This window comes from Lontra canadensis, unplaced genomic scaffold, assembly GCF_010015895.1.
Source record: "Lontra canadensis isolate GAN:19392208 unplaced genomic scaffold, GSC_riverotter_1.0 scaffold42, whole genome shotgun sequence".
NCBI classification, from domain to species: domain Eukaryota; kingdom Metazoa; phylum Chordata; class Mammalia; order Carnivora; family Mustelidae; genus Lontra; species Lontra canadensis.
In genome coordinates, this window is record NW_022631036.1 from 7057080 (window position 1) to 7073876 (window position 16797).

Sequence of the window (16797 nt, forward strand, 5' to 3'; positions counted from 1 at the left end):
AACTTAAGCGGACACAATTGAAAAGCTGGAGTGTCTGGCGTGAGGCTGAATTCTTTGAAGTGTGGAAGAGATAATTTTTGAAGGAATAACACAATTAATTACTTTATAATGACCCACTGAGAAAAGGCTGTTGTCATTTGAAGTCTCTCATGCAGGTTAAATGCAAGTGGAGTCAGTATAATTGAGTTACACATGCCAAACCACTTTGTAAATAATGTTGCTGGATAATGCAAGTTTATTTATTTTTTTAAAAGATTTTATTTATTTATTTGACCGAGACACAGCGAGAGAGGGAACACAAGCAGGGGGAGTGGGTGAGGGAGAAGCAGGCTTCCTGCCGAGCAGAGAGCCCGATGTGGGCCTCTATCCTGGGACCCTGGGATCATGACCTGAGTCGAAAGCAGACGCTTAACGACTGAGCCACCCAGTCGCCTGGATAATTCAAGTTTAAACATAATTTCTGTTCGTTGTCTGAAAGCACAATTCAAGGATTATAAATTTCTTTTTTGTCTTTTGGAAATAAAATAAATGTAAATGAGCCTTGTGTAAACATTCTTATGTTTTGGTTTCAGTTCTAGGTTGTTATTTTGATTTTAATTAGTCATTTGGTGTTTAAATGAATCTGCCTAATTTGGTTTAACTTTATTTCAGTAGACACACCGCCCCTTTTTTAAATTAAAAAAAAATTTTTTTAGGGATAGTGCAAGGGCTGAGGAGTGAAAACCAAAAGAGGATTGTAGCAGTCCTCACTAAGAAGGAATGTCTGGTTCTCATATTTCCAGTGTAAGAAACTCATATTTATACATTTACTCATATATGCTCAGGCTTCAGTAACCTCACTCAAACTAAACTAAATATGAGAATGATGTACACATTAGAATGTACCTATTAGAATGCCAGTTTATGTTGGAATAGAAGATAACCCTTTCCAGTGGTCAGAATTTTCAGGTTGAAAAATCCAGTGCAGTATTGAAGAACATGGGAAATGGAGGTGGTGTGGTAATCATGAAATCAAAGAAAAGGAACTTGGAGAGTCTTGAATGATATATTATCAAAGTTATGGTAGAAGCTTAAGAATTACTTCTTCCCTCCATAGAGAATACTTTTCAAGGGTTGTGAATACTTAAGCCAACCAGTTATTGTGGCCTTTCTCTTAGAACAAAGCAAAATGAGTCTTTATTTTGACCCCTTTTCTCCTGGCTCCATAGATCACTATGTTACAGATTGCAATTTATTTTATATCTATTACATTTAATGTCTTTGGTGAAGACTTGTTAGATTCATTAGCCCCCATGGTGGATATTTAGGAAATGGGACCTTATCAACATCGTGTATCCTACTAATTTTCTTTTAAGATTATTTTGTGGAAGGCAAATCTCATTCATTTAATTTATATTCTATTTATTTCTTTTACAAAGCAAATTTAAAAAATCTTATTCTTGGGATGCCTGGGTAGCTCAGTTGGTTAAGCGGCTGCCTTCAGCTCAGGTCATGATCCCAGCATCCTGGGATCGAGTCCCACATCGGGCTCCTTGCTCAGTAGGGAGCCTGCTTCTCCCTTTGCCTCTGCCTGCCACTCTGTCTGCCTGTGCTCGCGCTCTCTCTCTCTCTCTAACAAATAAATACATTTAAAAAAAAATCTTATTCTTGAATTCCAGTGTAATCCAAATTATAGGAATTTTATATTGACCTTTTATATTTAGCCATAAGTAGAGATAAAATAAAAATTTTTAGATCAAATTCCAGAATAGTGGAATATACTATGTGTTTAATAGTATGCCTTTGAAAGTTGAAAGGCTGTAGTTAAGAATACATTGAAAAGGGGTGCTTGTATGGCTCAGTGGGTTACAGCCTCTTCCTTCAGCTCCGGTCATGATCCCGGGGTCCTGGGATCAAGCCCCGCATTGGGCTCTCTGCTCAGCATGGAGCCTGCTTCCCCCTCTCTCTCTGCCTGCCTTTCTGCCTACTTACAATCTCTGTCAAATAAATAAATAAAATCTTAAAAAAAAAAAAAAAGAATACATTGAAAATGGGTAAAACAAGTTTAAAATATCAATACTTTTTTAAAAGTTTAGTTAAATTAATGGATTATAGGAATATTTGTTATACATTAATTTTTTGAGCTGGACTTATAAACACAATTGCCCTAACAATGTCTTTTATTTCCACAGTCAGAGACAAGATATTAATTGGCTGGATGAACCATCATAGTTTTTTCTGTGTTTTTAGTCAAATTTTACAGACATCCAGGACTATTGGAAATCAGCGTGAATTCTGTAAACTATTACGGCTTTTGTATAGTTTAAGAAGTTACTATGAAGAAATGCTATGCAAAGGAAAGATGATATTAACAGGTCATGATAAGATTACCGTTTATTGATTATTTACTGTGTGTCATTCAGGGTGGTAAGTACCTAATGAATATTGACTTATTGAATTTTCACAATAATTTTTGAAATTACATAAGTTTGTGCTGTGGCACATGTTATGGATGTTTCCATGGAAAGTAATTGGACAGAGAGAGAAAGAGCTTTAGAATAGTTTTGGTGGGGAAGAGTTTTGAAACTGTAGGCTAAAATTTTATTTTTCCATTGTTAATCATTCATATATTTTATGATATATTGTTTAACTACATATATTTAATCTTCCTTTTGGGTTTCTGTTCTGAAGTTTTTTAGTTTCTTACTTGAGCCAAAACTTCAATAAGGTTAAGAAATGATGAGTCTATTTTTATATATGTGAAATTAAACAGGTTTTCTTGATGTATATCAGAGATCCATTTTCTTTTTTTCTTTTTTAGGTGTATGTTTCAAAGCCATTGTGCATTTCTGAGTCAAAATTACAACTTTAAACAAAAATCCAATTTTTGTTGCATTTCTGATCTTAATCTGTGTAAATTAACAGGATTTCACTTTCATTGCAACCAGTTTTTCAGTGGACAGATTAATTATGTAACTTATAGCTTTTGCTGGATATAAAAAAGGCTTTGAGGACTTTCTTTTGTATTATTTCTGACTTCATGATATAATGATTCATAGTATAGTGTGCTTCTAATTTTACTTTTGTTTCTCCAGATATAATTAAAGTCAATCTCAGGGAACAGGAAAATTGCCAGCTTGTTCTTAGGCCCACTCATAAAGTAGTATGCCATCATTAATTGAATTCTGCTGTGAGGAGAGTTGAACTGTGGGAAAGAAATTTAAGAAAAGAACTGATCTGATAAAATACTCTCATTTTATATAAATCATACTTTTACAGCAAAGTATATGTGTGTTTGGCTTTTTTTTTTTTTTAACAATTCTTTCTCATCACCATTTATTTTCTCTCATTGTAGCAGATAATTGCCTCCCAACTGAACTTATGCCAAGTTCAGCACCACTGTTTTCTTAGGTGTCAATTAAATAGTTAATAAACTCACAACCTGACCTTTATTAGCTTTGTTTCAGCACCCAAAATTATGAAACTGATATAGACTATGGAAAGTTTGATTTTATGTAATATTCTTTTTTTTTTTAAAGATTTTATTTATTTGACAGAGATCGCAGGTAGGCAGAGAGGCAGGCAGAGAGAGAGAGAGGAGGAAGCAGGCTCCCTGCTGAGCAGAGAGCCCGATGTGGGGCTCGATCCCAGGACCCTGAGATCATGACCTGAGCCGAAGGCAGAGGCTCTAACCCACTGAGCCACCCAGGCGCCCTGTAATATTTTTATATTGTGCATATTTATATAATGAGAATGCTGCCATTATATAAATAATAGAAGGGAATGATTATTCCATAGATGCCTCTGTATTTCATTTTAAAACCCTGATGGACTTTTGTATCTGATCTACATAGTATGTGTATATCTTTTATATATATGTTTGTGTTTGTGTGTGATCTATTTTTAAGTTTCTATGCTGGACTTTTTTAGATTCTTGTTTGAGCTAAAACTTTATTTTATTTATTTATTTATGTAATATTTATTTACTTATTTGACAGAGACACAGAGAGAGAGAGCACAAGCAGGGAGAGTGGAAGAGGGAAAAGCAGGCTTCGCACTGAGCAGGGAGCCTGATGAGGGTCTCAATCCCAGGACCCAGGGATCATGACCTGAACTGAAGGCAGTTGCTTAACCAACTGAGCCACCCAGGAGCCCCCTTGAGTTAAAACTTTAATAAGGTTAAGAAATTATGAGTTTATAAGTGAGGCTTTATAAAATAGTCATGAAGAACTCTGGAGATAGAGTGCCAAGGTTTAAATCTTGCCTGGGCCTAATTTCTCTGTGCCTCAGATTACTTTATAAGGTAAGAATAACAACAGCAGTGTATATCTCATGGTGTTATTCTGAGGATGAAAGGAGTTAATACATGTAAAAAGCTGAGAACAATAATTGGCCCATTTTTTTAAAAAATTTTTTTAAAGATTTTGTTTATTTATTTATTTAACAGAGAGATACACAGAAAGAGAAGGAACACAAGCAGCGGGAGTGGGACAGGGAGAAGCAGGCTTCCTGCCAAACAGGGAGCCCCATGCGGGGCTTGATCCCAGGACCCCGGGATCATGACCTGAGCTGAAGGCAGACACTTAATGACTGAGCCACCCAGGCACCCCAGTAATTGGCCCATTTTGACAAAGGTCTTCCAAGCAGGTCTTTATAAAACAATTCTCTCAGGAGTGGCAACAATTATAAATTGGTTCAGTAAATATTTGAGGGGTCTATCTATACTGTTCAGCATTGAAATTTTTTGAAGGTAATGTATAGAGAACATTGTTCTAAGATTAAGAAAACATAACAGTCCCAGAAACATCTCTTTCTACTTGTTGATTTTTGTTAATTCATTTAAACTCTGGGGCACCTGGGTGGCTCAGTGGGTTAAAGCCTCTGCCTTCAGCTTGGGTCATGATCCCAAGGTCCTGGGACTAAGCCCTGCATTGGGTGCTCTGCTTGGCAGGGAGCCTGCTTCCTCCTCTCTCTCTCTGCCTGCCTCTCTGCTTACTTGTGATCTCTGTCTGTCAAATAATAAATAAAATTCTTTTGAAAATAAATAAATAAATAAACTCTCTGAACTTCACATTCTTCATCTCTAGGTCTTATGCCAAGTTTAGTGCCATATACATATATTCTTTTTTCTTCCTGTGCAAAATTTCAAAAGCATGCAAAAATAACATCATAAACCCTCATGTACCTATCACCCAGCTTTAATAGTTAGCAGCTCATGACATCAACTACATCTCATATTATTTTTTTAAAATATTTTATTTATTTACTTAGTGTACGCATGCATGTGTGCTTGGGGCAGTACATGGAAAGGGAGGGAGGGAGAGAGAGAGAATTTCAAGCAGACTTCTCACAGAGCATGGAGCTCAGCGCAGGGCTTATTCTCACAACCCTGAGATCCTATTCTGAGCTGAAATCAAGAGTTAGACACTTAACCAACTAAGCCATCCAAGTGCCCCTCGTTGCATATTATTTTAAGCAAATTCCTGATATATTATTTTACCTACAAATATTTTAGTATGTAAAAGATAAAAATTCTTGGGACGCCTGGGTGGCTTAGTTGGTTAAGTGTCTGCCTTTGACTCAGGTCATGATCCTGGGCTCCTGGGATCTCCTTGCTCAGCGGGGAGCCTGCTTCTCCCTCTGCCCGCTGCTCCCCTGCTTGTGCACGCACACTCTGACTTTTTTAAAGTAAATTAAAAAAAAAATCTTAAAAAATAAAGATTAAAAACTTAAAAACATAGCTACAGTATCATTTTTCAGCAACAGTGATTTGTTGTTTTTTTTTTTTTTTAAGATTTTATTTATTTATTTGACAGAGATCCCAAGTAGGTGGAGAGACAGGCAGAGAGAGAGGCAGGGGGGAAAGCAGGCTCCCCGCTGAGCAGAGAGCTGGATGCGGGGCTCAATTCCAGGACCCTGGGACCATGACCTGAGCCGAAGGCAGAGGCTCTAACCCATTGAGCCACCCAGGCACCCCAATGGTAATTAGTTAATACAATGAATAATCTGGTTAGTTTCCAAATTTCCAGTTGTCTCCTAAATGGATGTGTCTGCGTGTGTGTGTATGCACCTGCATGCATACAGTTACAAGTTGTATTTGTTTGCTATGTCTTTCAAGTTTATCTTGATCTGTATGTTCATTCTCTTTTTTTTTTTTTTTTTTTCCATTTCTTTCAGTTTATTTATGGAAGCATCTGGGTTATTCCATAAACTTTCTCACAATCAGGAGATGTTTGCTGATTGCATCCTTCTCTTACAGCTTAACATGCTTTTTCTGTTCTCTGTATTTGTGGTAAATTAATAGTTGGATCTAGACTGTTGACTGCATGTTTGATTTTGGTGTGTGTGGGGGACTGGAGAGTTCAGGAATATCAGGAATATCCATAGTCTTCTCTTGAAAGATCCTGATGTCTGGTTGTCTCTCTTTGTGATATTAGCAGCCCTTCATAATCAACACTTTTGACCAATACCTACACTTATTCATTAAGATTGTGAAATGGTGACACTTTATCATTCTTTATTTATTTATTAACTGGAGTACTTTTATCGAAAGAAACTTCCCCTCATGTATTTGGTACCCTAGTGGTACAGTTAGTATCAGAAAGACATGATAAATGTTTGATTCTTTCCCTTTATTTACTAGGTTTCAAATAATAAGTTGGTTCATTAGCACCCTTCAGTGGTACTGAATTAGGACTTAATTTAAGTTGTCATAATTGTATTATCATTATGGACTCATGGATTTGTTTATTTATAGATTTTATTTATTTATTTGTCAGAGACAGAGAGCAAGCACAAGCAAGGGGAACGACAGGCAGGCAGAGGAAGATGCAGTCTCCTTGGTGAGCAATAAGCCCAAGGCAGGACTCAATCCCAGGACTCTGGGATCATGACCTGAGCCGAAAGCAGACGCTTAAAACTGAGCCACCCAATCTCTGCCTACTTGTGATCTGTCTGTCAAATTAAAAAAAAAAAAAAAAACTGAGCCACCCAGGCATCCCTGGACTCATGGAATTAAGCATATCTGATATGTCTTAATCAGTTGCAGTTATTGATATTCACTCTGTCCCATCTTTGACTAGTGATAGCCTATTCAGTTTGGCTCCTTTTTTTTTAATAACCTTTGTTGTCACTAATAGCTTTCTTGCTGTCTAGTAGTAAAAATTCCAAATTTATCTTGATATTTTTGTTCCAGGCCTTGAATCAGCCATTTGTACAAGGAGTTCTGATCCCTTGAGCGGGAATGATATTTAGGGACCGCATCTGGGTGGTAGGAGTGCTCCTTGTTACTGGGTTTGTCATAGTTCCTAGCCCTGTTCAGTAAATGGAGTAGGAAATATAATTAACTTTTTCCTTAAAATAATATATATATTTTTTACATTTGTATATCTCATATGTACTTTTTATATTATATACATAAATTATATACTAGTACATATAATTAATGTTGTTTCTGTATATAGATTTAATCCCTCTTATACTTTCTATTCAAAATCAGAGTACAAGGTTTATATTCAATATCTTAGTCTTACGTCTTTCTCTTTTCTCCCCTACTGAGTATGACAGATCACAGTGACCCTACAGACAATGATATTAGAAATGCCATGTAATTATGCAGTGCACACATAACAGTTTACAATGCACACATAAAATTTCAGAATATTAATAATACTTTCACCAATAATGTGATTCCTGAAAATAGCATAAGGTTTTTGTTTTGTTTGGGGGCATAGCCCAGTAGTAACAGACCATCAACTTACTGTTTTGAGGTTATTCAGAATGGCATGGTTAGGCCACTAACTAGATAAACATAAGTAGATAGTCAAAGCTTTATAATGTAATCACCTTGATCTGTCTTTTCACTTATGCTTCTGGGTTTTGTATCATAGTTAAGAAATTATTTCTAATCTTGGTTACAGAGGAAATCACCCTGTTGTTTTAATAAAACATGTTGTATTATTTTATTTTTTTACATTTATACCTCTGATCCATTAGGAATTTATCCTGGTGTAGTTTTATGAAGAGATCTAATTTTTATTTTTATAAGGCTACTTAGTTATTCTAATATGTTCCTTTAAAACCCCTGTTTTCCTCATTGATTTTGAGGTTGTGCCTTTATCATAAGCTAAATTTGTATATGCTAGGTGATATATTTCTCTATTCTGATTCTTCTCAATTCATCTGTTTCTTCAAACCAAACATTCTATTTATTTATTTTATTTATTTATTTATTTTTTTTTTAAAGATTTTATTTATTTGTCAGAGAGAGAGAGTACACACAAGCAGGCAGAGAGGCAGGCAGAGAGAGAGGAGGAAGCAGGCTCCCTGCGGAGCAAGGAGCCTGATGCGGGACTCGATCCCAGAACCCCAGGATCATGACCTGAGCCGAAGGCAGCGGCTTAGCCAACTGAGCCACCCAGGCGTCCCCCAAACATTCTATTTAATCCACAACAAATTTTACAACTTACAAAATTCAACTCAAGAATACGTAATTTTCCCAAAGTATATTGCTATTAATTACTTAAATACAGACTTGAACTCACATCTCTCTGGTACTAAAATTCATAATTTTCTCACTTTTCTTTCCTGTTTTCCATGATACTTTCTTTTCCTTCTGCACAAGGTTGTTACTGTGATGAAATTGTCAATGTAAACTGTCATAGGTGAGGTTTTAAAAATTAGAAGTTATTGCTTCTTTGAGTTACTTTTAGCCATTTAAAGATAAATAGCTGAACCAAATATAGTCACAGTTGTAATTCATAATTTTGAGGGAGTTATAGTATGATGTAGGATAATTTTTTAACAGTTACACTTGTGCTGACAATATCTGAACTGGTTCTCAAACATTAGCATGCATATCAATTGCCTGGAGGGCTTAAAACACATGTTGCTGCCCCTCCCTGTCTATGCAGTTTCTGATTTCTTAGATTTGTTGCTGGGCTCAAGGATTTGCATCCCTTGCAGGTCCCAGGTGATGCAGATGCTGGTGGTACAAGGATCATATTTTGAGAACCATTGTTTTAAAGCTTCTAAAAAAAGTTGAAGTTTTGTGAATTTAAGTCAGATTTCTTCAGAGATAAAAGGGGCAAATTAAAAATTTTAGAAATGATGTTATGACAAACCTCCAATGTAATTCATTTTAAGTTCCCTATGTTTACCTTGACATTTTGCAGTTTTTAGTTTGAGTTGTTTCAGTTAAGCATTCAAAGTATTATCTCTTTACTTAAACCTTATTCTCAGTATTTCTTTTCCTTAAAATTTTATTTAAATTCAATTAATTACCATATAATCTGTTATTTGTTTCAGGGATAAAGGTCTGTGATTCATCAGCCCTATTTATATAATACCCAGTGCTCATTGCAATACATACCCTCCACAATGTCTATCACCCATCTCCCTTTACATCTCCATCTCCATATCTCCCCAATGTCTATTTCCCCATCCCTTTACTCCCCCTCCCATCCAGCAACCCTCAGTTTGTTTCCTATCATTAAGAGTCTCTTATGGTTTGTCTCCCTTTCTGGTTTTGTCTTGATTTTTTCCTCTCTTCCCCTATGATCTTCTGCCTTGTTTCTTAAATTCCACATATCAGTGAGATCATATGATAATTATCTTTCTCTGATTGATTTATCTTGCTTAGCATAATACCCTCTAGTATCATCCATGTCTTGCAAATGGCGAGAGTTCATTTTTGATGGCTGCATAATATTCCATGTATAGATATATATGTGTGTGTGTGTGTGCGCGCGCGCACGTGCGCATGCTGTGTATCACATCTTCTTTATTCATTCATCTCCTAGGGGATATCTAGGCTCTTTCCATAGTTCAGCTGTTGTGGACATTGCTGCTATAAACATTTGGGTGCACATGTCCCTTTGGGTCACTACATTTGTATCTTTAGGGTAAATACCCAGTAGTCTGATTGCTGGGTCCTAGGATAGCTCTACTTTCAACTTTGTGAGGAACCTCCATACGGTTTTCAAAAGTGGCTGCACCAGCTTGTATTCCTACCAACTGTAGGAGGATTCTCCTTTCTCTGCGTCCTCACCATCTCTGTCATTTCCTGATTTGTTAATTTTGGCCATTCTGACTGGTATGAGGTGGTGTCTCATTGTGGTTTGGTTTGTATTTGCCTGATGCTGAGTGATTTTGAGCACTTTTTCATATGTCTCTTGTCCGTTTGAATGTCTTTGAAGAAATGTCTGTTCACGTCTTCTGCCCATTTCTTGATTGAATTATTCTTTGGTGTTGAGTTTGATAAGTTCTTTGTCAAACAAGTTTGATTTTGGGATACTAGCCCTTTATCTGATATTTCATTTGCAAATATCTTCTCCTGTTCTGTCAGCTGTCTTTTGGTTTTGTCAACTGTTTCCTTTGCTGTGCAAAAGCTTTTTATCTTAACGAAGTCCTAATGGTTCATTTTTGCCTTTGTTTCCCTTACATTCTTCTTCTAGCAAGAAGTTCCCGTGGCTGAGGTGAAAGCAGTTGCTGCCTTCTCGTCAAGAATTTTGATGGTTTCCTGTCTCACATTGAGGTCTTTCATCCATTTTGAATCTATTTTAGTGTCTAGTTTAAGGAAATGGTCCAGTTTCAATCTTCTGCATGTAATTTTCTACTTTTCCCAACACCATTTGTTGAAGAGACTGTCTTTTTTCCATTAGATATTCTTTCTTGCCCTGTAGAAGATTAGTTGACCATAGAGTTGAGGGTCCACTTCTGGGTTCTCTGTTCTGTTCTTTTGATCAGTGGGTCTGTTAATGTGCCAGTACCATACTGTCTTAATGATTATAGCTTTGTAATAGAGCTTGGAGTCCAGAATTGTGATGCCACCAGTTTTGGTTTTCTTTTTCAACATTACTTAGGCTATTCAGGGTCTTTGCTGGTTCCATACAAATTTTAAGATTTTGTTCCATTTCTGTGAAAGAAGTTGATGGTATTTTGATAGGGACTGCATTGAATGCATAGATTGCTCTAAGTAGCATAGACATTTAAACAATATTTGTTCTTCCAATCCTTGAGCATGAACGTTTTTCCATTTCGTTGTCTCTTCCTCTATCTCTTTTATGAGGACTCTATAGTTTTCTGAATACAGTTCCTTTGCCTCTTTGGCTAGGTTTATTCCTAAGTATCTTACAGTTTTGGGTGCAGTTGTAAATGGGATTGACTCCTTAATTTCTCTTTCTTCTGTCTTTTTGTTAGTGTAGTTGGTGTATAGAAATGCAATTGATTTCTGTGCATTGATTTTGTATCCTGCCACTTTGCTGAATTTCTGTATGCGTTCTAACAATTTTGCTGTGGAGTCTTTTGGGATTTCCATATAGAGTATCATGTCATCTGGAAAGAGTTAGAGTTTGACTTTTTCCTTGCTGATTTGGATGCCTTTTATTTATTTTTTTGTTGTTGTCTGATTGCTAAGGCTAGGACTTCAAGTACTGTGTTGAACAGTGGTAAGAGTAGACATGCCTGCCATGTTCCTGACCTTAGGGGAAAAGCTCTCAGTTTTCCCCCTTTGAGAATGATATTCCCTGTGGGTTTTTCATAGATGACTTTTATGATATTGAGGTATGTACCCTCTATCCCTACACTGTAAGGAGTTTTAATCAAGAAGGGATGCTGTACCTTGTCAAATGCTTTTTCTGAGTCTATTGAGAAGATTATATGATTCTTGTCCTTTCTTTTATTTATGTAGTGTATCACACTGATTGATTTATAGATATTGAACCAACCTTGGAGCCCAGGAATAAATCCTGCTTGGTTGTGGTGAATAATCCTTTGAATGTACTGTTAGATCCTATTGGCTGGTATTTTGGTGAGAATGTTTGCATCCATGTTCATTAGGGATATTGGTCTGTGATTCTCCTTTTTGGTGGGGTCTTGGTCTGATTTGGGGATCAAGGTAATGCCTCATAGAAAGAGTTTGGGAGTTTTCTATCTTGATTTTTTAAAATATCTGCAGAAGAATAGGTATTAATTCTTTAAATGTTTGGTGGAATTCCCCTGGGAAGCCATCAGGCCCTGGGATCCTATTGTTGGGAGATTTTTTTTTTTTTTTAAGATTATTTATTTATTTATTTATTTGACAGAGAGAGAGAGAGAGAGAGAGAGGGAACAGAAGCAGGGGGGAGTGGAAGATGGAGAAGCAGGCTTCCTACTGAGCAGGGAGCCTGATGTGGAGCTCGATCCCAGGACCCTGGGATCATGACCTGAGCCAAAGACAGATGCTTAAAAACTGAGCCACCCAGGCACCCCTGTTGGGAGGTTTTTGATTACTGCTTCGATTTCCTTGCTGGTTATGGTCTGTTTAGGTTTTCTGTTTCTTCCTGGTTCACTTTTGGTGGTTTATATGTCTCTAGGAATGCATCCATTTCCTCCAGACTGCCTAATTTGTTGGCATATAGTTGCTCATAATATGTTCTTATAATTGTTTATATTTCTTTGGTGTTGGTTTTGATTTCTCCTCTTTCATTCATAATTTTATTTATTTGGGTCCTTCCTCTTTTCTTTTTGATAAGTCTAACCAAGGGTTTATCAATCTTACTAATTTTTTCAAAGAACCAGCTCCCAGTTATGTTGATCTGTTTTATTGTTCTTCGGTTTCTCTTTCATTGACTACTGCTCTAATCTTTATTATTTCTCTTTTCCTGTTGTGTTTTCTATGCTTCTATGCTGTTCTTTCTCCAGTTCCTTTAGGTATAGGATTAGGTTGTATATTTGAGACCTTTCTTATTTCTTGAGAAAGGTTTGTAGTGCTATATGCTCTCCTCTTAGGACCACCTTTGCTGCATCTCAAAAATTTTGAAAAATTGTGTTTTCATTTTCATTTGTTTCCGTGAATTTTTTAAATTCTTCTTTAACTTCCTAGTTGACCCATTCATTTTTTAATAGGATGCTCTTTATCCTCCATGTATTTGAGTTCTTTCCAATTTTGTTCTTGTGATTGAGTTCCACTTTCAAAGCACTATGGTCTGAAAACATGCAGGAAATGATCCCAGTCTTTTAGTACTGGTTGAGACCTGATTTGTGACCCAGGATGTGATCTATTCTGGGGAATGTTCCATGTGTACTCAAGAAGAATATGTATTCTCTTGCTTTGGGATAGAAGGTTCTGAATAGATCTGTGAAGACTTTCTGGTCCAGTGTGTCATTTAAAGCCCTTATATCCTAGAGGCACCTGGGTGGCTGGTTAAGCCTCTGCCTTTGGCTCAGGTCATGATCTCAGGGTCCTGGGATTGAGCCCTACATTGGGCTCTCTGTTCAGCAGGGAGTCTGCTTGCTCCTCTCTCTCTGCCTGCCTTCCTATTTGTGATCTCTCCCTCTGTCAGGTAAATAAATAAAATCTTTAAAAAAAGAAATAAAGCCCTTATATCCTAGTTGATCTTATGCTTAGATGATCTGTCCATTGCCAGGAGGGGAGTGTTAAAGTCCCCTACTAATATTGTATTATTGTTGATGTGTTTGTTTGATTTTGTTATTAATTGGCTTATATAATTGGCTGCTTCAAAGTTAGGGGTATAAATATTTATAATTGTTAGATCTTCTTGTTGGATAGACACTTTAATTATGATATTGTGTCCTTCCTCATCTCTTATTACAGTGTTTGGTTTAAAAATCTACTTTGGGGACGCCTGGGTGGCTCAGTTGGTTAAGCAGCTGCCTTCGGCTCAGGTCATGATCCCAGCGTCCTGGGATCGAGTCCCACATCGGGCTCCTTGCTCGGCGGGGAGCCTGCTTCTCCCTCTGCCTCTGTCTGCCTGTGCTCGCTCGCTCTCCCTCTGTCGCTGAAAAATAAATAAAATCTTTAAAAAAAAAAAAATTAAAAAAAAAATAAAAATCTACTTTGACTGATTTAAGGCTTGCCACCCCAGCTTTCTTTTGAGGTCTGTTAGCATGATAAATGGCTTTCCACCCCCTCAGTTTAAATCTGGAGGTGTCTTTGGGTCAGAAATTATTCTCTTGCAGATAGCATATCGATGGGTCTTGTTTTTTTATCCAGTCTGATACACTGTGTCTTTTGATAGGGGTGTTTGGCCAATTACATTCAGAGTTAATTATTGAAACATGAATTTAGTGCCATTGTATTGCCTGTAAAGTGGCTGTTACTTTATATCATCTCTGTTTCTTTCTGGTCTTTGTTATTTTTGGGCTTTCTCTTTACTTAGAGGACCCCTTTTAGTGTTTCTTATAGGGCTAGTTTAGTGATCATAAATTCTTCTAGTTTCTCTTTGTACTGAAAGTTTTTTGTCTCCTTTTTGAATGACATCCTACCTGGGCAAAGTATTCTTGGCTGCATATTTTTCTCATTTAGCACTCTGAATGTAACATGCCAGTCCTTTCTGGCCTGTCACAGCTCCATGAATAGGTCTGCTGCCAATCTATTGTTTCTGCCCTTGTAGGTTACCAATCTCTTGTCCCTAGCTGCTTTTTGGATTTTTGCTTTGTCTTTGAGATTAGTAAGTTTCACTATTACATGTTGGGGTGTCGACCTATTTTTACTGATTTTGATTTTACTATGCCCCCTGGATATTGATGCCTGTTTCCTTCTCCAGATTAGGGAAGTTCTACTTTCTGCCCTTTTCTCTCTTTTCCTCCTCTTCTGGGATCCCAGTTATTCTAATATTGTTCCATTTTATGGTTTCACTTGTCTCTCAGATCTTCCTCTTGTGAACTGGTTCTTTTTCTCTCTCTTTTTCTCAGGTTCTTTATTCTCCATTGTTTGGTCTTCTCTATCACTGATTCTTTCTTCTGCTCATTTATCCTAGCAGTTAGAGCCTCCATTTTTTATTGCATCTCATTAAAAGTCTTTTTGATTTCGACTTGGTTGAATTTTAGTTCTTCTATTTCTTCAGAAAGGGATTCTCTAGTGTCTTCTATGCTTTTTTCAAGCCCCGCCAGTATCTTTTTTTTTTTTTTTTTTAAGATTTTATTTATATATTTGTCAGAGAATACAAGCAGGGGGAGTGGCAGGCAGAGGAGGAAGCAGGCTTCTTGCTGAGCAAGGACCCCAATGTGGGACTTGATCCCAGGACTCTGGGTTCATGACCTGAGTGGAAAGCAGACCCTTAACGGACAGACTGAGCCACCCAGGCGTCACAGGCCCAGGTAGTATCTTTATAATCGTTATTCTGAACTCTAGTTCCAACATCTTTCTAATGTCCATATTTATAAGGTCCCTGGCAGTCAGTACTGCCTCTTGTTCTCTTTTTTGAGGTGAGTTTTTCTATCTTGTCATTCTGTGCAGGGAAGAATAGATGAACAAGAGAACAAAATACTAAAATGGCAACAACGACCCCAGAGAAATATACACTAAACAAATCAGAAGAGACCTGATATGGGTGGCAGGGTGGTGGGGGAGGGAAGAAAAGGGGAAAAAAAATACTATAATCAGACAGATGTGCAGAATAGAGCAATACACTGGCTTCTGTGTGTATTTTGGTATGTTTTATAGAAAACTAGGTCCCAACATTGTAAAGGAAGAAAAACTTATGTATGTATAAAAATAAAATTAAATACAATGAAAGAGTAGAATGTAACTGTAAAATTGGAAATTAAAAGACAAGAAAAAACAAAAGAAAAAAAAAACAAGAAAAACAAAAAAGGAAAGGATCTAAACAGACAGGTGAATAGAACAGAGCCATCTGCTATGTCCTGAGTATATTTAGTCAGTTTTAGAGGAAACTGAATCTCAAAATTGTAAAGAAAGAAAAACTTCTATATACAAAAATAAAATTAAATACATTAAAAGGGTAGAATGTAACTGTCAAAATGAAAACTTTAAAAAGATTTTAAAAAGGAGTTGATAAAATAAGAAATTGGTTGAAAAGGGAAAGAAGAAATTTTAAAAAATAAAGAAAATTTTAAAAATTAAAGTAGGAAGACTAAAGAATCCTGAAAATAAAAGCAATGAGTTCTTTGTGCTGTATTCCCCTAGTGTTAGAGTTTTGCAGTTCTCATTGTTAAACTTGGTCTTGGCTGGATGTTCTTGCTGATCTTTTGGGGGAATGGCCTGTTGCTTTGATTCTCAAGTGTATTTGCCCGAGGTGGAATTGCACTGCCCTTGCCAGGGGGCCAGGCTAAGGAATTTCCTCTGGTTTGCTGTATGTGGCTTTTGTTCCCTGAAGGCTTTCCGCACAGCTTTAGAGGACGAAAATGAAAATGGCTGCCTCCCAGTCTCCAGCTGGGGAGGTAAAAGGGCGGGCCCCACTCCTCTCTGAGTCCTCAGAGAAAAGCAGTCAGTCACTTCTGTCTCCCTGGTCTCCAGCAGCATTCTGTGCTCACCCAGCCTGTGACTGAATGTTTTTATCTCAGGCACATGACCCCTTTGGAGTCTCCAAACCGTGTAGGCATCTGTGGCACGCTCCCACAGCACTCCTCCCCGGGGGAAGAAGGGAGTGTCTCCCTGGTTCTGCTGCTTGTTGGGCCCCTGCTTAGAGAGCAGTCCCCTCTGTGATGAAGATCACAGTCCATTGCAACCCCAAGGTGAGAGTCTACTCCTGGTCTCACTGATTGTAGCCGGCTTCCCCCTCTGATGCCTGGGAACCTGCCACAGTCAGGCACCCCTGCTTCCTGTGACCCCGAGGATCCTGCGACCACACTACCCCAGCTAGGATTTTGTCCCTGCTTAGCAGCCTGAGCCACCTCCCTCACCAACACAGACTTCTAAACATTTTGTTTTTGTGCTCTGCTGCTTTATCACTTCCTGGTAGCCGGCTGATGGAGGCTCCCTCCCCTTGCAGTCTTTCTTCCCATATATTGCCCCAGATTCACTTCTCAGCACTTTCTACCTTGTAGAAGATGGTCACTGTTCTATTTGTAGAGTTA

At 37.5% G+C, this 16797-nt stretch overlaps 1 protein-coding gene across 2 annotated transcripts in view; it reads left to right on the forward strand.

The window, feature by feature from the left end:
• KLHL28 (kelch like family member 28) overlaps positions 1 to 16797 on the forward strand; it is a 36723-nt gene that overhangs the window by 868 nt on the left and 19058 nt on the right. The window lies entirely within an intron of this gene.